This window comes from Bufo bufo, chromosome 6 (assembly GCF_905171765.1).
Source record: "Bufo bufo chromosome 6, aBufBuf1.1, whole genome shotgun sequence".
NCBI classification, from domain to species: domain Eukaryota; kingdom Metazoa; phylum Chordata; class Amphibia; order Anura; family Bufonidae; genus Bufo; species Bufo bufo.
Genome location: NC_053394.1, coordinates 414,010,696 through 414,034,114, shown reverse-complemented (window position 1 = coordinate 414,034,114; position 23,419 = coordinate 414,010,696). Strand labels below are relative to the sequence as shown.

At 43.8% G+C, this 23,419-nt stretch overlaps 1 protein-coding gene and 2 long non-coding RNA genes across 5 annotated transcripts in view; 1 reads left to right on the top strand and 2 right to left on the bottom strand.

Moving 5' to 3' along the window:
- LOC121006142 overlaps positions 1-23,419 on the top strand; it is a 978,004-nt gene that overhangs the window by 643,219 nt on the left and 311,366 nt on the right. The gene's annotated exons all lie outside the window — the stretch shown is intronic.
- BAIAP2 (BAR/IMD domain containing adaptor protein 2) overlaps positions 1-23,419 on the bottom strand; it is a 146,352-nt gene that overhangs the window by 111,483 nt on the left and 11,450 nt on the right. The window lies entirely within an intron of this gene.
- On the bottom strand, positions 2,561-18,046 carry LOC121006141. The gene is made up of 4 exons (XR_005780026.1): positions 17,911-18,046; positions 8,815-8,819; positions 4,046-4,049; positions 2,561-2,571 (listed from the first exon to the last, which is right to left on the bottom strand). It is a non-coding gene; the product is annotated as an uncharacterized LOC121006141 (long non-coding RNA).

Here is a 23,419-nt window from a genome sequence, read left to right as displayed (position 1 = left end):
GAAAATGATGCACTAGATTGAAAAAAAATGAAACACATAAAGGCCCCATGCATAGGACCGTATCTGTTTTGCGGTCCGCCAATTGCAACCCGGTTGCAGTCTGTATGTCAACCTATTGACGTCAATGGATCCGTGGTTCGCATTTTTCGGATATATTCTATGTTTTTGGGCAATGGACATACGGATGTGGAAAGCACACAGATGACCCCTGTGCTTTCGGCATCCGTATCCCATTTCACAAAAAGATAGAACATGTCCTATACTTGGCCTCAAACTGACGCCCACGGACCCACTGAAGTCTAGGAGTCTGCAAAAAATGTGGACGCAACACAGACGATGTGCATATTTTGCATATCCCCAATTTGCGAACCACAAAATACATAATACATACACTCGTGTGCATGAGACCTAAATCTGATCAGTCAAAATCAACTTTTTGATGGTTTTTAAAGTACTAACAAGATTTTGCTTCTGAAACAAATTTCTCTTGATTTTCAAAGTATTAAATCTATATAGCCCCCCCCCCCCCTTCCCGCCTATTCTAAAAGGTAAAGCATCACTTAAGATATACATGAGTGCATGGGGGTACAACAGATTTGTTAAGAAGATTCGGAGGGTTAGTTAAAAAGCAGATTTGTACCTATGACACTGGCTGACCTGTTACATGTGCACTTGGCAGCTGAAGTCATCTGTGTTGGTCCCATGTTCATATGTGCCCGCATTGCTGAGAAGAATGCAAATGAGCCTCTAGGAGCAACGGGGGCGTTGCCGTTACACCTAGAGGCTCTGCTCTCTCTGGAAGTGCTGTACCGTCTGCACTTTGATTGACAGGAACAAGCAGTGTAAAACGTCATCACGCCTGCATGGTCCTGTCAAAGTGCAGAGGGCGCGGCAGTTGCAGAGATTAGAGCATCTAGGTGTAACGGCAACGCCCCCGTTGCTCACAGAGCTTCATTTGCATATAATAAAAACTTAATTCTTCTCATTAATGCAGGCCAACAAAGATGCCTTCAGCTGCCAAGCGCACAAGGAGGTGGAGACACATGCTCCGTTCTTTCACTCAACTGCCTCCTGATCTGTGAGAGGGAGACCGCTGCAGCAGAAAGGACACACCCCCTGAGCTGCAGCAGAAAGGACACACCCCCTGAGCTGCCAACCTGAAGAAAAGCAGATCATTTGAAGCATGAGGAGGTTTCTGGATCCATGTGAGGTAGAGGGCTGTTTCTAGCTTTGTTAGACGGTTTATATTTTTTACATTAATCATGGAATAACCCCTTTAAGTTTTTGAGAACGATGCAGTAAAATTCTTAAAACATCAGTCGTGTTGGAAATTGAGATGGAGCCTTTACTCTAGATATCAGTGTCTGCCTGGCGAATGGGTTAATGTACACAAAGTAAACCTTTCCTACTGGGAATATTCCTGGTTTTGTCATAGATCTTAAAATGACAAACTCAACTCTGCAACATCTGGATGCAATAGTGTTGTTATCTGGAACAAAGTCTTGGCTCCCAGTCAGAAAATGAGATTCAGTAGACTGTATCTTAATAATCATCATCTGAAGAAGTTACTGCGGCGATCCTTCTACATCGATGATTAAATCCCTCCTACACACAGCGGCGCTTCTTCCCTACAGAGAAGCAAGAGACTCAGCTGTCGCTTAGATAATGTGTTTTTGCAGACCCAAATAGTCTACTCTATATTTTACGGTAAATTATGGAAGGAACTAGATGATCAGGCACCAATTTCAATTTACACCCACCAACCATGAATGTTTGGCCAGCCACCCGTATGGACGGGGATAGGCTTATAATAACCTTAGAATGAGGGGTGCTAGTAGGGTTGTACTGGGTATCGAATTATCAATGCCCAATCCATACTTTTGTACCAGTATCGATTCGATACCGGGATTTGCCCTTTACCGATACTAGGCTGCGCTACTGCACAGCCTAGTATCACAGAACATGGCACGCGCTGCTGTCAGCACACTCATGTTCCCTCAGCAGCACAGGGGAGAAGCAAGCAGTGTCTCCCTCCCCCCCTGTGCCGCTGCCACCAATGGGGAGAGAGGAGCAGAGGGGAGGGACTCTGGCCACTGCACCACCAAAGATAACTCACCCATTAATACAGATACAGGAGGCGGGTGCCGGCGGAGCCCCACCAGTGTAATTGCGGGGCTCCGATCGGTTACCATGGCTGCCAGGACGCTACTGAAGCCCTGGCTGCCATGGTAAGCTCCCTGCTGCTGTGTGTACTATGCACAGGGTATACAACTCTCTGCAAACCAAATAAAGATGCTACGCTTATTATGTAAATTAGAGATGCTTGGCAAATACATTTTGTACAAAATTTGGGCCTGCCACATGTCAAGGCGATCTCTGTAAAACGGGAACCTAACACTAAAATTCTACCTGTTATGTGCCATGACGGCTACCATACAATACAGGGAGTGTAGGTTCCACATGCATGCTGGGCCCATCTTAATTTTTGTTATGTTTGGTGCCAAAACGGCCTCCATTAAATCAAGGGAATGCAGAAACCAACATGCATGCCGAGCCCACTGCACACCTCTCCTGGTGCCAAATGGCCACTAACGAATGCAATGAGAGTCCACTCTATACCTCTCCTGGTGCCAAATGGCTTCCAGTGAGTGAGGGAGATCAGCCTATGGGGCAGACAGGCCGGTCAGTGGTGCAAGACTCAATAGAGTCAGCCACACCTCCAGTACAAACTGCAAAGAAAAAAAAAAAAAGGGAGGGCAGTCAGCACATCCCAATGCATAGGTGCACGTTGCTGTGGCTGAAAACAAAGTAAAAAATACAAGTAAAAATTCCCTGGATTTAATGAAGGCAATTTTGGCACCAAAGATGACAAAAATCAAGGTGGGCCCAGCATGCATGTGGAACCTACACTACCCGAATTGTATGGTAGCCGTCGTGGCACATAACAGGTAGAATTTAATGTTAGGTTCCAGTCTTACAGAGATCGCCTTGACGTGTGGCAGACGGGCCCAAATAATTTTGTACAAAATGCATTTGCCAAGCATCTCTAATTTACATAATAAGCATAGCATTAGAATATTTTTTTTTACTTTATTTGGTTTGCAGAGAGCTGTTGCATTGTATTTTTCACTTTGTGTTTTCAGCCACAGCAATGTGCACCTGCAATTGGGATGTGCTGACTAACCCCCTTTTTTTTTTTTCTTTGCAGTTTGTACTATGCACAGGGATTAAAAGACCCCAGGTTCTAGCCCGTAATAAAAACTCCAAAATATTAAGTATAAATCACCCCCTTTACCAATTTTACATATAAAATATATAAACAATAAATAAACATATTACATATCGCCACGTCCGAAAAGTCTAAACTATTAAAATATTTTTTTTAAATTCTCTTATGAGGTGAACGCCGTAACAGAAAAAAAAAAACACCTTGTCTCCCCCCCCCAAAAAAATATAGGATATGACTGTTCGATTATGGGCCGGACGTTCCATAAAATGCAGAATGCACGCAGCTTTTTTGGCGGCTTATTTTTTTCGCATGGTATCGAGTATCACAATACTTTTTTATGGTATCGAAATCTAATCAAAATTTTGGTATCGTGACAACCCTAGGTGCTAGTTGTGGTAGAGAATGCCATCAGAGAAATTGGCTCTGGGTTCATGGTCTGTTACAAACATGCCATTTGGAGTACTTAAAGGGGCATTCCCGTCTGGGACATTTAGGATAAAATATGACATATGTCTGATAGGTGCAGTTCCCAGAGGTGTGTTCCAAACCCATCTCAGGATGAGGCCCTGAACTGAACAGAGAGCAAGCCGTACACACAGCGCCACCCCTCCAGTGACCAATATGGGACTTCAAAAAATAGTTAACAGATGACAAAGCTGTTTTCAGAAGTGCCACAGGGAGAGGTGGCTGTGCTTGTGTGGCTTTGTCTCCATTCACTGCTATGGGACTTCTAAAAAATAGCTGAGCGAGCACCCTCGAATGTTTTCCAAAGTCCAATAATGGCTAGTGAATGGAGAGGACGCCGCACATTGGCACCATGCTCTGTCCACAGCTGGGTCCTGCTGTTGGAATATGAGCAGGTTCCAGAGCAGGGACCCATATCCATCAGACATTTATGGCATATCCTATTGATGTGTCAAACATCCCAGGTGGGAATACCCCTTTATCCAAGTGACAGTACTTTGTTTCCACACTATATTGAGTAGAGAGTTCATGGCTACTAGATGTCTAAAATCTACTTTAAGACTGATCAATGAAGACTGAAAGAACCACTCATCTACGAAACGCCCATTTTCAAAGGAAAGATTTGGCTCCCGCAGTCTCCAGTCTGGTCAACAAAATGTAGACTGCAAAACTACCAAGACCACACTAATTAAGGAAGCAAATGTCGGTGGAAACATGCCAATAGCAAAATCATGAGTTGGCTCAAAAAGCCATGGACCCAGAAATGCTCCATTGATATAGTCATGTCTGGACATCACTCAGCACGTGTACCCCAACATTGCATCTGTGTTCCCGGCAATTGTGTTGACGAAGTACTTTGCCACATGCATAAGTTCTCCTAAACACCAGGGTATAGTCACCAGGTTAGAATTTAAGGGGAACCAGTCATCAGAATATAAGCCCCTAAATATCTACCTACCAGATGTAAAGAACACTGGCCGCTTCACAATGATGATCTTGTATACTACAAAGACGTTTGAATGCTGTATTCCAATGCATTTAAGGAGTCATTAATGGAGGAGGTGCTCCTTGGAAGGGTCATCATGTCCAGTCTCCCTCCTGGCTTGATGGACACCCCATAGGTTGGTACACATCATCACAAGCCATCTCCAGTTGCATCCAGCGCATGCACAGGGAGGTGAGGTACACTGGCCTCTGTCACCTGCAGAATCCAGGAGAACAGGTTGGTGGCAGTTAGGGGGGCTAAATTCTGATTACAGGGTCCACTATACAAGACAGCCTCTTCGATAATCTATAACCCCCTCCATAATGCCAACAGTCCATGTTCAAAGCTAAAAGACGTAAACAGGAACATTTCATGTAGTTATGATGAATCACAGGCAGCACTGATTTGAATGCAACAGCAAGCAACATGGGAATTGTTGAAGTATCAGGTTCCTGGGTCCAAACATATGGAGGGTTGATATGTATGCCAAAGAAACAGGTGCGCTGGTCACAGAGACGAGGCGAGCTGCCATAGAAGCTTGTGAAATTCAAGGGTTTATCTTATACATGGCATGATCAATAAATGCATCAATCTTCTGAATGTGCCATGGGTAGTCTACTTTAACCCTCGAGTTGCTTTTCCAATAAGAGACGATACAGCCTGGATCATTACGAGCAACAATTAGTCCATCACCAAATCAAAAGTGTCTGAGTGTATCTCTGCGAAGCCAAAATCCAAAGTTTATAAAAATAGACCTTATTAGTCAAGCTGCTGAAGGCAACCACACAAGCCAATGCTTTAAAAAAAAAAAAAAAGAGATCTAGTAATGACCATGAATGGAGGTGGAGAAATTCCTCCACTAGTAATTGTCCTTTTCATCATTTTAGTTGCAGATCCTTTTAGTTGCTTCATCACCAATACTTCTAAATTGAAGGGTAGGGGTATAAATGGAAAGTCTTAAGAGATCACCATGGATTTTCAAACCGAAGCTGGAGGTTCAAATCTCAAATGTAGGTTTGGTTCCCATGACAAGCGCAACATGAATCTCCCAGCTTCCAATGCCTACCATGTGCCATTTCAAATTCTGGTGTCTTCTTGTGGGCCACAAGGACCTTAGCACCAGGGTACAAAATCTGACCTCAGTCAGACACAAAAGGACATTTTCAGACATTAACTCAGGTCTGTACTAGGCAGATGAAGACAGTCAAGGAAGCCATAATCTGAATAACGTACAACCTGACCTGAAGGTCCATTCTAGCGAGTTGTACAAGGCAATGTTTGGGGACGCAGATCACCCAGCAAATGTTCTACAATAAAAAATAAATAAAATCACAAGACTCTGAAGAACTCCACAAAAACAACAACTTTCTGCTAGATGGTACAACATTCCAGGAGAAAAAAAACATTTCACCAATTTCAATGCAAAGAATTTTGTCAGACAGGTTTACTAGAGAAAATTTGCATACCTTACAGTTCATCATTGGAGGCCAGAAATACATTTAAAGGGTACGGCTACAGAGTTTGAGGCAGATCTTCCTGCAGAATTTTCAGCCACAGCCAGAAGTGGATTCACCAGTATAAATCCTTCATTTTTCCAATTCCTTTTCAAATCCATTTTTGGCTTTGGCAGAAAATCCTGCAGGCAGACCTGCCTCAAAACCTCATCCCCCCCAAAAAAAAAAAAAAAACTGTGACCGTACTCAAAAGGAGATCTACAAAGCAGCTTTCTGTGCTGCCTCATACAGGGGGTCGAGAGAGTGAACCCAGCTTCATTATGACCATATGCCCTAACATGAGTATATCAACAGGTGTTTTTTTAATGGAACAACCTCAAGCGGTTCTATGGGAACACAACATTTAAAGTTTAACAGTAGACTAGGCCATCACTCAGATCAGAAGGGTTTGGAGAACTGCTAGCCCGGTGGGAAGACCCATATGGTCAGTAGATATCTAAAGTCAATGTTTTGTGTAATCTCACCCTTGAAGAGGTTCTCCAAGACTACAAAATTAAATAAATTGTGCTCAGGATAGGTTAATATCAGATTGGCATCCAATGAGCAGCTCAGGCCCATTGCAGTAGACTGGGCCGAGCTGTAATACAGTCCTGATCAAAAGTTTAAGACCACTTGAAAAATGGCAAAAAAAAAAAAATCATATTTAGCATGGCTGGATCTTAAAGTTCCAAGTAGAGCTTCAACATGCAACAAGAAGAAATGGGAGTGAGAAAACATTTTTTGAGCATTCAATTTAATGAAAAACAATGAATAAACTGAAACAGGCTGTTTTTCAGCTGATCAAATGTTTAGGACCACAGCTCCAAAAAAAATATAATAAATAAACCCCCCCAAAAACAGAAATCCAACTTCCATACATGAACTCTGTAATGAGTAGCTCCGCCGTTATGGTTTATCACTTCAAAGATTCGTTTCGGCATGCTTGATGCAAGCGTTTCCATAAGGGGAGTGGGAACATTTCTCCAAGTGGTGAAGATGGCCGCACAAAGGCCATCTACTGTCTGGAACTGTTGTCCATTTTTTGTAAACTTCCCTTGCCATCCATCCCCAAAGGTTCTTAATTGGATTTAGATCAGGGGAACACGCAGGATGGGCTAAAAGAGTGATGTTATTCTCCTGGAAGAAGTCCCTTGTCCTGCGGGCATTGTGTACTGTAGCGTTGTCCTGTTGAAAAACCCAGTCGTTACCACACAGACGAGGGCCCTCAGTCATGAGGAATGCTCTCTGCAACATCTGGACATAGCCAGCGGCCGTTTGACGCTCCTGCACTTCCTGAAGCTTCATTGTTCCACTGAAGGAAAAAGCACCCCAGACCATTATGGTGCCCCTTCCACTGTGGCACGTAGAAAACATCTCAGGTGGGATCTGCTTGTCATGCCAGTAATGTTGGAAACCATCAAGGTTAAATTTTTTCTCATTAGAGAATAAAACTTTCTTCCACCTTTGAATGTCCCATGTTTGGTGCTCTCTTGCAAAGTCCAAACGAGCAGTTCTGTGGCGTTCAAGGAGACGAGGTCTTTGAAGACGTTTTTTGTTTTTGAAGCCCTTCAGTCTCAGATGCCGTCTGATGGTGATGGGGCTGCAGTCAGCACCAGTAAGGGCCTTAATTTGGGTCGAGAATCGTCCAGTGTCTTGACGGACAGCCAATTGGATCCTCCGGCTCAGTGCTGATGAAATGTTTTTGGGTCTTCCACTTGACTTTTTTGTTCCATAACCCTCAGGATCAATTAAGAAATTCTAAATGACTGTCTTACTGCGTCCCACCTCAGCAGCGATGGCGCGCTGTGAGAGACCCTGCTCATGCAGTTTAACAACCCGACCACGTTCAAAAAGGGAGAGTTTTTTTGCCTTTGCCATCACAACGTGTGACTACCTGACAGAAAATGACAGTGAAGTCACAACTTTGCACAGATTTGGCCTTTTAAAAAAGGAATGTGGTCCTAAAATTTGGATCAGCTGAAAAACACCCTGTTTCAGTTTAATCGTCATTTTTAATTAATTCAATGCTCAAAAAATGTTTGGTCTCACTCTCATTTCTTCTTGTTGCATGTTGAAGCTCTACTTGGAACCTTGTTAAGATCCAACAATGTAAAATATGATTTTTTGGCATTTTTCAAGTGGTCTTAAACTTTTGATCAGGACTGTACTAGGCACAGCGATTACCAAAACTACAGACAGAGTGGTGTCTGGTACAAAATGAGGTGGACACAGCGGTCATTGTAGTTCTGTGACCTCTTTAATCATCGGGGGTGCAGAGTTGGACCACCACCCATCTTATATTGATCTTGGACAGCCTCTTGAACACTACAAGAGATGAGCAAGCTGAGGCTTACATGTTTTAGGCTTGTGAGCAGCAAGAAATTATTCAAACCTTGCAAGAGTTACTTTCAACCACCCAGAAAGGGTGTGATGAAATGGGTGTTGCTTCTGCCTCCCGATACTACAGTCAGGAATGCTGGTAGTAACATTTCTATCATTCTGTATCCATTGTTCATGAATGTACTGCAAAATTTATCGAGGTCAAGTGCCACTTTACCAAACTATGATAGAAAATAATATAAAATAAACTGTTTTGGGTAAAACGAAAACTTCATAAAAGCGTCCCAGAATAACTAAACTACAAAGACTAATATCATGAGATGAGCCAGGAACAAGTACTGCATTATCAAATAATATCACCAGACTATTGGATTCTAGAAGAAAAGGAATATTATTCTTAAGGGTATTAAGGCTTCTCTTGCCTCTAATAAGCATACATTTTTTCTCTCCAGAAAATCAAGTCTTCTGGTTGCTTCTTCCGTCTTCTCAGCCATATTATTGGTTGTCCTTCAACTCTGATCTGTGAGTCTAATCTGTGCAAAATAAGAAAGCTGGAAGCATGGCCTTCATCTTGAGCCATAGAAAGTCTTGTTCCAAAGAAATTAAGTCTTCTTGACCTGAAGAGTAGCCAGGTCCAGGGTCCTTTTCTATAACTAGTATGGGGTCAGGAAAATTGTGGCAAATTGGATTACAGGGGTTGTCCGGAAAAAAAAAATACATAATTTTTTTTTCAAACCAGCACCTGTAGTATCTGAATTTAAAAAAATTAAAAGCTGATATCAACTAGTGCATGACGGTCTATTTTTGAAAAACAAAAAAAACATGAACCAGACCTGTACCTCACATGGATCCAGAGATTCAGCCCCCTAAAAATTCAGCATAACCACTGGGTTAGTCAATAAAAATGCACCTGTGTAGCACCACCTGCCGTTTGTTCTTTTGCTTATTTTTATGTCCACGAGCTCAAATTAAATCTTCAACTGCCACCAGCTATATCTACTGCGAGAAGCTGTGACCGTTACATGGAAGGAACTGCAGCAGAAAGGACATACCCCTGAGAAAGGACATGCCCCTGAGCTGCCAGTCTGAAATACTTGTAACACAGCAATTGAAGTAATGAAGGGGGGGGGGGCTGAATCTCTGGATCCATGTGAGGTACAGGTCTGGTTCATGTTTTTTTTGTTTTTCAAAAATAGACCGTCATGCACTAGTTGATATCAGCTTTTAATTTTTTTAAATTAGTCTTGGTATAAACTAGGCTCAAATAGGTTCTCCATCTTGAACAACTGCTACTTGTTAGAAAGGTGCCCTGACAATAAGCTGATCACAATGTGTTCCCCCTGCTGGGACAGCCAAGTGATCACCTCTAATCTGTGGGAAAACCTGGCAGTAAGTGCTCAATTTTCCTGTAGCACCACGCCAGGGGAAATTATGCATTACACAGTGTCCATTCAGATCTATGTGGGTCTGTCTAATGCAGGACATGCCAGGTCCTCCAGGGTGAGATACTCTTTTTGCAACCTCCTTCCAACCCAGCCAAACAGAGTACCCCCCTCCATAACCTTAGAATTCCCTAATGGGGTACATAACCCCAATAACGTTTGTAACCTGATATAATCAACTTGGGTTGGTCAATATGAACAGGTGAACTAGAAGGACAGGGCTCCTTATAACAACCCAACATTTGATAGTTTAAAGCCGACTAGGGTTCCTAGGGACCACCAGAGGAGGTTCCACCCTTAGGCACATCAATTTGAAAATGGAGTTGTCTTTTTCTGGACCTTTGAGGTCCATCTTTAGTTCAGAGCCAGAGCCCATCACAGGATCCTCTGGTGCTTTAGGAAAGCCCAGTTTGAGTGAGAGGACAATCAATAAGCTTGCTTTGAAGAAATATTGCTTTTCCTGAAATGTCTTTCGATTCTGTATAATTGCCGGTTACAGTCCTCAGTTACACAACATGCTTTTCATTGCCATGAGAGATTATCTAGAACGACACCAAGGTTTTATTGCCTGCAATATTCTTCGGCAGTGAATCACAAGCCATGAGTACATTCCATGTGGGCCTATAAAAACCGAGGCTGGCAATCTGATGTGATACACTATGTACAGAACAAATCGCAGATTGGTAACCATATAATCATCAGGCCTTTTTAAATGGAGCACTCCCTGCGTATCTCAGAAATTTATTTTCAGCGACGTCAGGAGGGACGGGTATTGTGTCGTAATCACCCACACAGTGGAGGAGGCGGCAGGTTCTATAGATTGAACCAATAGTCATCTTATAAATACACCGAGGAGCAGGTAACTCAGTCGAAGCATGGCATCACAAGTCACTCATATCTACTGTATCTGGGGAGTAGTCAAAATATTGATCAGTTCCTTAGAGGGTCTGTGCTCAATTTTTGCCCCAACTACTTCTACCGATTAAACTACTTTTTCAAAAACAGTACCATATTAAGTGGTATTGTGCCTTAGGGAAAGTTTGAATCACTGTTATTTTTCCATTCTTCTGATCTGACAAAAAAAAAAAACACGACAGAACAGAAGAAAAATAACGGTCATGTGAACTCTGCCTCAACTCCATTAGTAATGGGGCCCCTGCCGACCACGGGAATGGGTGCCTGTGCTCCCCTGTTTGAATGAAGCGTCAGTCATGCTGATGTACATATAAGCTACATGGACTTAAGTAGTCATAGGATCTTCTGCTGTACAACAGACTGCCTTAACAAGCTATACAGACTTGTTTCCAGCAATGGAAAGCATCACAACCATGCAGGTATGTATTTCACAATGCAATAAAATTTTAAAAATTGCAATAAAGGTGGTGGGGATTATGGTTTGAAGAAATGGCTTGGATTAGACTGCGGTCTAAGTTACCACTCTTGTACTGCCCAAAGCTGCTTTCAGAAATCTTTGGGAATCGGTCGATCAACACACTTAACCCCAACACATCCAGGACACAATCATCATCTAGAGGAAAACCCTACACTTGCCCATATTCTGTTGACCCAAGTATAGACCATGGTTGACAACTTACAGAAACCTATTTGCTGCCTAAACACAAAAAAAAATCCAAAATAAATGTGTAGATGACCGATGACCTAATAACGAATCAAGTATTGATAATGGTCGTCATCATCAAGCAAGGGTGGAGAAGATGGAACACAACATGGGGTCTGGAAAGGGTACTATAACTTAGACCCTCCTCGATCCATAGAAGAAGAAAAAAAAAAATAAGAGCAACATGCCAAAAATTAGAACATATGGAAAGAAGTGGATGTTTTTGTGCATATAAAGCATGTGGGTGACCAAGCAACCCAAGATTCAGCTCAATGAAGTGCAATATGGCTCTGGAGAACAAACTCCTGCACGAGCAGAGCAAGTACAAGAACAATTACGACTACAGGATAAAGAAAAAATGACTGGACTGTAGAATCAAATAAAACTATACAAATATGGCTATATGTCCCTGTTAAATATGTAGGGCCCAGCCGAGCACATTCTTCCCCACATGGTGATCAGAACTGTATTTAGATTTTCTTCAGATAATGTTAGTCACTCTACCCAAGCTACGGCAGACTGGCTAGTTAGCTCCCCCCAACATATGTGCCACCAGCTTCTCTAGCAATGCCCAAGGTCTATTGGATGAACATATAATCCATAAGTATCTGAAACGTTAGTTTTTCTTTAACATCTCACTTGATGCAACTTCCTCCCATCACAGTCCTCGGAAAACTAGCTGATTTCAAACAAAGGCATTTTTTGCCTAATTAGCTATAATAACCAGACAAATTGGAATAGTAAAAGCTGGAACGATGTGAATTGAGAGTTGCTATCCAAACCAATCAGAAAATGTCACCCCTCAAGGCTGTGTTACAACAAACAGATTTTGTACAGAAGGATCCATTAACGCATTCTTTACCCATCGGTCTACGGCGGATTTACCACCAGTTTATCTGGAATAAATATGATGGACGCTTCGACACCTCCTTACCCATTACCAATGGACGCAGATAGCCAAAAATTTTCCTCACATCACCCTGGCTAAGTGGTGCCAATAACCAAACCACCACACCAGACCAAAGTAAGGGGCTGCTCTAGATTTCAAACTCTACTTATCCAGAGAGGAGCTTGATCCTGTGCTCATTCTCGCCCTGTGCCGAGATAATCTATCAAAGTGGGGGCATGGAAAGTGACAACTGCTTCAGTAAATTTTTGTTTGTCATTTTTCATGCTCGTTCCACCATTGCCTTAAATAGATTACACCAAACCTACTTTAGGCTATTTGTAGATCTGCCCTGTGGTACTCTGTCTGCAAGACCTCTACTCAGTCAGCAGCCCTAACCATTAAAGCCATTACCCCCCTGATGAAAAGGCTTTACACATTTTGGTATTATGGTCCAGATGAGAGCCTTGTATTTCTTGCTAACCAGAGAACTGGATCCCAACCAGCTTACCTGACCCCAAAGAGTGTATAAAGCCCAAGGATAGGGAGCAAGAGTTAAATGTGGTCGTCTCACCTCAAATCTTGGGGGCATATCACCAAGATGTGCCACCAATGTCAGATAGATGCGAGTCCCAGAGGTGGAACCTGCACGCAACTCTAGAATGGAGCTCCCAAAGTGACCAAGAGCGCACTGCACATGCATTCGTGCTGGCTCAGCTATTTCTGGCAGTTCCATAGAGGTGAACGGTATGGTGGTCACACTTGTGCAGTGCGCTCTCCAGTTTCCAATAACCTTCACAACGGCACTCACAGGACGGTGTCCCCGCCTCCCTAGGACAGGAAACAACGTAGAAGCTCAAGTTTAAAAGGCCCCCTCCCTTTACCTGCTTCAATTAAGGACACAGGACTCTATTAATCCAAAGAAGAGTATTGAAATATATAATGAACACAATATCACATAAATCATGCAATAAGGAAAAACAGAGGGGTTGGGAAAGCTCTAGTGCCATTGTGGAGGCTATTGGAAAATCCAATTACCGGTAAGAGTAATTAACCCTTTTCCCCGGCGCCTCCACAACGGCACTCACAGGAGGATTAAACCAAAAAAAGAACTTTGTCTGTATGCGTTTTGCGAATCCGCAAATTGTGGATCCGTAAAACACAGACACCGGCAATGTGCGTTCCGCATTTTGCGGACCACACATCGCCGGCACTCTCAAAGAAAATGCCTTTTCTTGTCCGCAATTGTTTGCTAGTCTCTGTGGATGGGAACATAGTAGTATGTGTCGGAGAGATCCAGGGTTACCATGTAGCAATAGAGAGTCTAAAGATTTACTGTGGACCTGATCATCTCTATTTTGAATCTTTTGTAGGTTATATTTTTGTTTAACCTCTTCAGATTTATTATTAATCTGATAGACTTGTTTGGTTTCTGGATTAGGAAGATGGGCGAGTAAAATTCTGTTCCTTCCTGATCTTGTGGAACCAGGATTATGACTCGCTTTTGCAGAAGAGATAGTATTTCTGATTCTAGAACCAGCTGTTTTTGTATTTGAAGTAAAGGCTTGTTGTATGTGTAAAAATCTGGAGGAGAAGCAGTGAGTTTGTTTGTAACCTTCGCTTATAGTACTTATTACTCAAGAAGAAGTGGAAATATTTCCCCAGGCAGAGGTGAACAGTTTTAGTCTGCCTGCTACCTGAAATTTGGCGTTGTTGTGAGGGCTTTGTGGAAGTCTCTGGAGAGGGCAGAGGATCTGGCGGAGAGTTTTACTAGATCCGCAGAGGCATCAGACAAAAAATAATAATTGAGGCCTGCTTCAGAATAGGGATCGAGGCTAGGATTTCCTCTAGGAGTACCCGCTGCCAGATGTTCTTCAAATTGGGCTAACCAGACAATGATCTGGAAGTACAAGTAGCCACTATACTAGGTCAGCATAGCCGTGTTTGTCTCCCATGCTCGTTTAAGAAGACCCTCACATTTTTTTATCCATTGGGTATTTTAAGAGACCCATATCTTCAAAAGGAGAAGTCTTTTTAGATATGCGGACATCAATTTTGTGAGTTTTATCCCACAAAGCTGAATCCGATTCTGCAAAAGGATATTTCCTCTTAAAGGCCTTTGGAATTGTATTTAGCTTTTCAGGATCCTTCCATTCTCTAGCTATTAGCATCTTTATATTATTATGGACGGGTGAAAAACGCTTTTTTTCTTTTCTCCCAATCCCTGAAACATTTGATCTTGAATGGATTAGGATTCTTTTACGTCCTCAATTTTCATTGTGGCTCTTATGGTCTTTAATAATTTTTCATATCCTCTGGGAGACACAAAAGGTTTTCCTGAACAGGATTTAGAATTTACATCTGAAAATATTTCCCCATCATCAGAGTCTGGTTCACCCTGAAAATCCGACACCTGCGATTTTTGTGAAGTTGATGGTTGGGGGGAGCACGGCGGTAATCTTGAATCTATAACCGCCTTTACTTCTTCCTTAATCAGACTCTTAATGGATTCTAGCAAGGAAGGGGATTCCTCAGTTATTACTTTATCCGTACATCTGGGACAAAGCGCCTTTTTAGTTTCTGAAGGCAGTGACTTTTTACAAATGGCACATTTCTTTCGGCCCGATTCTCCAGAGGATTTTATGGTGCTGGCCTCTCTGCCCTATAAAGCAATAATAGTAATCAGGGTAAATATAACAAGAGCTAAAGGTCCAGCTCCAACACCAGTGGAGGAAACACTGCACACAAAACCGTGCCCTAACCCCCCTCCCCCAAGGGGAGGTAACAGTAGTAGACAAATTTAGAAGGGTGCTTAGCGGGCTCTGGGCGGCAGTAGGATCTACAGGCTTGCGGGGCATGTTATAGGATTCCAAAGGAGCTGGCATGTTGCACGTGTCTCTACACAGGAGATGCTGAGTTGCTGCGCTCCTTGCATCCCAACACTCCCCCTTCATATCCGCCAGGCCTCTGACGTAATGTGCTGGCGGAAGTGACAAGCAGAGGCCTGGCAATGGAACTCTCGGCCCAGAGAATGCCAGCCTGTACTGCGCATGCGAGCGATCCATCACTCCCCGCCGTACAATGAAACTGGGGAGCGGATGCCCGGGGCTGCTTTCCCTGAAGGGCTTGCGCCAATGGAACGGAGCAGAGGCCCAAGACCTCCTCAGCTCACATCCTCTACATTGGTCCTTCCCAAGGGGGCAGACACAGACAGTCCGTGCGCTTAAAATAGAACTCCCGACACCTGCAGGAGTGGCTTCCACGCGATCCCGAGGACAGGAAACAACTGAAGCAAGTAAACTTGAGCTTCAACGTTCTTTCCTATCCTGGGTTGGCGGGGACACCCTACTGTGAGTGCTGTTGTGGAGGCGCCGGGGAAAATAGCCTATTTTCGGCACTCCCACAGAATTGAATGGTGGGCAGCTGCACATGCGCAGTGCTCTCTTCTTCACTTTGGGTACTCCGATCTAGAGATAAGTGCTGGTCCCACCTCTGGAACCTGCACCTATCAGATATTGGTGGCATATCCTGGCAATATGCCACCAATGTTTGAGGTGGGATAACATCTCTAAAGGGTTAGTCCCATTAAGATAACTTATCACCTATCCAAAGTACAGGGGATCAGTGTTTGATTTGGGGACGGGTCCAACTGCTGGGGCCACGGACTATCACGAGAACATGGGCCTGTGACCCCCATCTGATGAAGCAGCAGACACACGTGTCTGTGGCTCCATTCAACTCTATGGAACTGTAGAAGATAGTCCAGCACTTGAACTCTATCTCCGGAAGCCCCATACAGTTCAAAGGAGCAGGGATAAGTTGTCTCCATAGGACGACCCCTTTAAGCTTGGACTCAAGGTCCACATTGATGATTGGATGCAAGCAGGTGATGAGGCACAGTGCTTTCCTAGTACCACTGCCACTATGTTCTTTTGACCAGCTGAGTGAGCACCAATAGCACCTATTGTGAATGGTGGATCCTCCGTTATCTATACAGAGGTGTTATATTTCATTGTAATCCTGTCTGTGATGACAATGAGATGACTAGTGAGAAGTCATCTCTACAGAACAGGAAATCTCAGCATACTAGGCCCTAGTGGCAAATGCGAATACTGCAGGATCTTAGGATTTTTCTTTTTTAAATATACATAGCGTCATAGAAAAAAAAAAAAAAAAAAAATTAAAAAAAACACACAAAATCCTGATTTAAACAATAGATCATTTCCTGATAATACACACATTCCCTTTAAGCTGACATACTTTTAGTATATAGTAGTCAGAAATCGTTGACTACGTCACTTGAATGATATTTTAATAACAGGCATTGTTACTCAACATCTAATCCCAGCATGTTGAGAGTTGTAGTTATGCAAGAACAAGAGACTGTTCCTTTAAGAAGGGTGGTACCACAATAGACATTTATCACCTATGGGAAAGCACACTGATAAAAAAGCCACACCCCGGCCCGAGCATGCTACATTTTGAAAAGACCACCACTAACCCCCCAAAAGTGAAGAGAAATGCCACAAAAAAAAAAACAAGGTGTTTGTAGTGTGTTTTACAAGTTCCCTTCCTTTACTCACAGCCAAAATCTGGCTGCAAAGATGGAAAAAAAAATGCAAAGTTGTGTCTTTCCCAAAGAACACTAAGACAGATTTGCTAATCCTATAGGTAGGCTGTGTAGACCAGCACCACACTTGTCCCAGTGGCTCGGGCTGGGTGTGATCAGCTGATCGACACCAATCCAGATTTCCAAACTGCAGCGGCCACTGCAGGGGGAACGCAGCATTACAGGTCATCCAATAAAATAAATGGGTCTTGGGTCCTCCAACGTGGAAGACAGTCATGGTCAACAGCCGTCAGAGGGGGTCGTGAGGAAAGTTTTTACCTACAAGGCACCACTTTATCCTTCCTATATTTTAAGCACATCTCAGTTTTACCCTTGACAATGATGGAGCGGCTCTCCTGTGATGCACTCTGTTTACATAGTAACACACCTTATTACATCATGGGGATTATCTGATATTTGAAGTGCACTGACATGTAAGGCTTTACGGGCTCAGCCAGTATAGCTGGAAACACACAGCAGAAGAAATACTCTTCTCAAAGCCTATTTCCTAATCAGCCCAATTACTGTTTACCCTCACCACACCCTGAAGAACAACATGGGACAGGTTTTTGCTATGGCTGTAAAATATGGAGTTCAGGAAACATTTTCTTCTAGAGTTTGAGTTTGCAAAAAGTTGCAGAACACAAAGGCCCAGATTTACTAAGGTGTGTGCCAAAAATCTGTATAAAAAAGTGGTACAACTCGCTGCATTTAGGATTTCTACACTTTTTTGGACATGCTCAACATGTCAACGACTTATGCCATCTTTAGGATTTGTAAATCTGGGCCCAGGACTTGCCCCAATCTGGGGTAAGGGACAAGATTCCATTAGTTGGACCATACCATAGGTCTGTGATGGTTAACCTCTAGCACTCCAACTGTGGTAAAACTACAACTCCCAAGATGCACATTTGCTTGGCTGTTCTCAGAACTCCATAGAAATTAATGGAGCATGCTGGGAGTCGTAGTTTCACCACGGATGGAGTGCTGCAGGTTAGCCATCACTGCCATAGGTTATCCCCTACCTATATATCCTATTTGGCCATTAAAAGGTGTATTTTAAATAAATATCTTAAGGGTCCATTCACACGTCCATATGTGTTTTGTGGATCCACAAAACACGGACATCGGCGAAGTGAGCTCCGCATTTTGCAGACCGCACTTCTCCGGCACTTAATAGAAAATGCCTATTCTTGTCCGCAATTGCGGATAAGAATAGGACATGTTCTATTTTTTTGGAGATCGGGATTGCGGACCCGCAATTCCGGATCCAGGCAGCACATAGTGCTGCCCCATAGAAATGAATGGGTCCGTAGATTCTGTTCGGCAAAAGGCGTAACGAAATTGCGGACGTGTGAATGGACCTTATGTGTAATTGATGGAGACCCCACCACTGGGCAACCACCCTGGCTGCCATCACGGAGATCCTGGGAACCCAGAGTATCTCAGTCAACGCAGTCACATGAATGAAAAGGTGGTCAACCAAGGGCTCTGGCGTTCCATTCAAAATCAACGATGCTTATAAAGACAGACGACCACATGCGTAATGATGGGGATGCCAAAGATCACCCGATGGATAGGTAAATGATGGGGCGCCCAGAGATCATCCAATGGATACTGTAGGTCATGTTTTTTGTGGGAATATCACTTTATTAATGATCTTTAGGTCTTTGGCTACATCAATGCTTGAGAAAAATCCCATTGAGAGGATTGAAACGTCGCATGCTTGGTGATTAAAGCTTCTTTCACTTGTTCACTACCTGGATGTGCTGCGGATTTCATTTATTTTATATTATTTGGAGGTGCCCAGCCCACATTCCTTGATTTATGGCTACATCAATGGAGATATTTCCAATATCACACGAGATTAATATGTAGCACGATGCAACGCTGCACTACAAATTCCAGACTAATATGTGTCGGACCACATTTAGTTACACTTCCTGCTCCCCTTTTCCCAGCACTCCATTAGTAATTGCCCAAAAGTGAGATATTGGAGTGCACTCAGTGGTCTTATACAGATTAACCTTGTGTTCGTAGTGCTGCCACATGGTGATGCATATTGATGGCAAAATTATATTCAAGGTACAGTTCATTGACTATCAATCACAAGGAAGAACTCCAACTTTAAAAGCCCCAAAAATAGTTTGAGCTTACATAACATAGCTTTTTAGGCACAGCAGGAGTTAGGCAGAGACTGATGATGTTACCCCTTCACAGCCCCAGACCACCAGGGAAGCTGGCAAACTCTACATAGCCCCAGACTACCAGAGAATCTGGCATTAACCTCCCCACAGCCCCATGCAGTAAATGCTCCACAGCCCCTGTCTATCAGGGAAGTTTGCAATAAACCTTCTACAGCCCTAAACCACCAGAAAATCTTCCATTTACTGCTCCACAGCACCAAGCACCAAGCCCCAGATTACCAAGGAAAGCTAAATGTAATCCTTCTACGGCCTTAGATCTCAAGGGAAAAGCAACATCACTCCTTATAGGTATTGCCCTGAGGGAAGCAGTGTGTGCAGCGACTGAGAAGGGGAGAGCAGAGAGGATGGGGGCAGTTGTACCTATAGTTGCAGTATTTACCATGTGGCTCCTGGGCTGTGCAGTGATAGTAAGGGTGCACCTTTTCCTCGTTTAAGGACACACCCTGCTTTTGGGGCGTCTGTCTGATGTTAGGTAGGGTGCCCTTGGTGTAGATGAATTGAGATTCGAGGCAGGATCCCTGAATGATGTAACAGCAATGCAGGTGTTGGTGCATACAGTGAGAAGGCCGGGTTTTACACAAGTCCACTAGATCAGGCATGCTCAACCTGCAGCCCTCCAGCGGTTGAAAAACTACAACTCCCAGTATGCCTGGAAAGCCTACAGCTATTAGGGAATGCTGGGAGTTGCGCAACAGCTGGAGGGTCACAGGTTGAGCATCCCTGCACTAGATGGTTCACATAGGCACTGAGCACATGAAATACAGTCTTTACAGTTAGCACGTGCAGTTCCCGAGGCTGTTTATCGAAGGCTAGTCTCTCTGCAGTTAGGCTGTACAGTCTCTCCTTTTCTGGCTCACGAGGTGCATATATATATATATATATTAGTAGTTCTGCAGTATCCACAGTGGAATACCGTCTATGAACAAAGGGCTCTTCTGACATGATGGGGAACATGACGCTCATGGCTCCCACCAGTATGCAGAGAAGTCTGTAGCCACAATGTAGGTGCATTACCCTTCTCTGACAAATGCACAGCAATCCACCTTGTATGGCCGCAGAACTTACTGCTGCATTCAGTAACTTCAGTAACAGTCTTACTTTGACAAATGGCATTTATCATGTACACAAAGTTAATACAAGGCACTTACTAATGTGATTGTCCATATTGCTTCCTTTGCTGGTGTAACGCCCCAGAGTGGCATTACCACCTTTGCGCCTCGCCACTATCTCCTATGGTTAAATCACATGTCATCCTATGTATTAATTTCCACATCCTGCAAAATGTTTATTGATATTTCTAATTATATGTAACTGTTCATGTAATGTGCCTGGTTCACCAGCAGGTGGCGGCATAAATGGCAGAGCTATCTTACATGGAATGGAACCTTCTTTCCATTCTATTTTCTACCTCTAGGGAGGAGTTTAGATAGAGGTCAGAATAGAGTACCTCCTGCTAGGCCCGGGGAAGGCAGCAGGAGTACGTCCCTGTTGGACGAGCCTTGTTTAGGCCAGCTAGAGCACCTTCAGCTCAGCTAGATATGGAGGCCAAAGCCTGAAGCCTCTGAAACAGGAGTAAAGTTCCCTGGATAAAGCTAGAGACAGACCAGACCACAGAAAGTTGAGTACAGCAGAAAGGAAAAGATTCCTATTTAATACTGTCAATACAGCAGAGCCAAAGAGCAACAGACATAGCAGGGAGGAGTTTGCCTGCCACAGTTCAGTTAAAGCCAAAGCCTGCTGGTAACCAAGACAAAGCCTGTAAATCATTGGATGAACGTTTACCAAAGTAAAGCTGTTATCAACTTCATCACAAGGTCTGGACTCAATTTATTTAATTATCTCCATCTACCCCTTTTTCTGCATCAGAGCCAACGCCTGGGGTTCCAGCGTATCCAGGTAGGAGCACCGTGACACATGCACAAGTACATACATATTAAAGGGACATTTAGGCCACCGTACACCACTCTGGCATTCCTACACCTGGGTACCATCACCTACTAAAATCACTAAAAGGGGCCCTGTGCCCTTGTTGCTTCACTGCAACTGGCGTCACAACAAAATAAGTAACTTTTTCCCTCTTAAAGGGACCCCTAGCAGCGGAGCTGCACTGGCTGGATTCATTTTTCCATCTCCTTTATACACTGCTTGTTTCCATGGTTACGACCACCCTGCAATGCATCAGTGGTGGTTGTGCTTGCACACCATAGGAAAAAAGTACTAGCCTACGTGCAGTGCCCTGGACCTGGCCACCAGATAGGACGGCACTTTTTCCTATAGTGTGCAAGAACGACCACCATTGCTGGATTGCAGAGTGGTCGTAACCATGGAAACAAGCAGTGTATAATGTGATGGAAAAATGAATCAAGCCAGCAAAGGAAGCAATATGGACAATCACAATACATTAGTAAGTGGCTTGTATTAACTTCCTCTACATGATAAATGCTATTTGTTGAAGTGAGACAAACCCTTTAAGGGCTGTCACTCTGCTTTTTTAATCCAGAGGGGTAAGGACCCTTCCCTGTTACGCTCTGGTCTTTGCTGCACACATCTCCACAGTTCACACTAGACTGAATTGCTTTCTCCTAGAGAGGAAGGGGTGGTGCCAGCCCAGCCTAGCCACAGGAACCAGGAGCATCCTGCCCTCTCCATATACAGCCTGTGGGGGACACCGTGCACTGAATACAGTGACATCAACATTTGCAGAGGGGACGCTGAAATGTGCACCTTATATTTCATGGCTCCAGACCACCAGGGAAGTTGGGATTAATCCCTCCAAAGTCCTAGACCACCAGGAAATTTGGGGAGAATACATGCAAGGTGTGATGCTGCTCTTGTGATTTGCCCTTTGCCATCATTTTGAAACTCCTATACAGGTGTGCTCACAAGTGGCAGCCACGGAAATTCTTGAGACCGAACGTCTGTTCCGTACCTCTGAATGGTTCCGTTTCTGCAGCATGTCCATGTATTTCTACAGGACCGGTTCTAATGAAGAAGTTTCGTCAACAAATCTGCCACGTGTGAATCCACCCTAATTGAGGGTTCAGAAAGGACTAACCTAGACAGGGGTGTGACCCGAAATATACTATATTTATAGGTCACAATGGTTGCATCTCTTGTGTACAGAATTCCCACCAAAAGTACTTAGAGGTTGTGCCACAAAACACATTCTACATATTTCAAGCCAGCAACTGCATCCGAGTAATTTTGTAATTTCATCTACCGTATTTTTCGCTTTATAAGACGCAGAAGTGGGGGGGAAATGTCTGTGCGTCTTATAAAATGACTACTTCCATTATGGAAGCGCTCACTAGTATGTATTAGGAGCGGGGAGCGAAGCGCCGCAAGCGCAAGTAATATTTACCCTCCCTGGTCTGCGCCACGGCTCCTCTTCAGCTGTCGCGCTTCCATCTTTCTGGCCTGCGCTGCACTGTCCTGACCCCGTACAGCGTCAGGACGGAGTGCGCACATTATGAGCTGACGCTGCACGCAGTCATGTGACAGTGCAGCGCAGGCCGGAAATATGGCAGCGCGACAGCTGAAGAGGAGCCGCGGAGCAGGACAGGTAAGAGGATTTTTAAGTTTAGTCTGATCTGAGGTCTGATGGGCTAATCTCGGGTCTGATTGGGGTACTGATGGGCTAATCTCGGGTCTGATTGGGGTACTGATGGGCTAATCTCGGGTCATATAAAGGCTCTGAGTGGGATGATAGGAGGTCTGATGAAAAATATTTCTTATTTTTCTACTCTAAAATCTGGGGTGCGTCTTATCATCGGGTGCGTCTTATAAAGCGAACAATACAGTAATTAAAAATTTAGTAAAGCCACTAAGCTATTCAATAGAATGCATCTACATAGCGCCACCTGCTGTTTGTTCCTTATTTCTTGTCCGCCTCATCGAGGTGGTCGCACACGCTCAGTATAAATCTTCCACTGTTGCCAGCCATATGTTCTGTTAGAAGCTGCGACAGTTACAAGGAGAGAGCTGCAGCAGAAAAAAAATAAAATAAAAAACACAGAGGACACGCCCTGAGCTGCCAGTCTGAAGTAAAACTAGCAGAGCAATGAATGGGGAGATCTCTGGATCCATGTGAGGTACAGGGCTGGTTCTAGCTGTTAGAAAGGTATTGTCATGTGCTATATGATGTC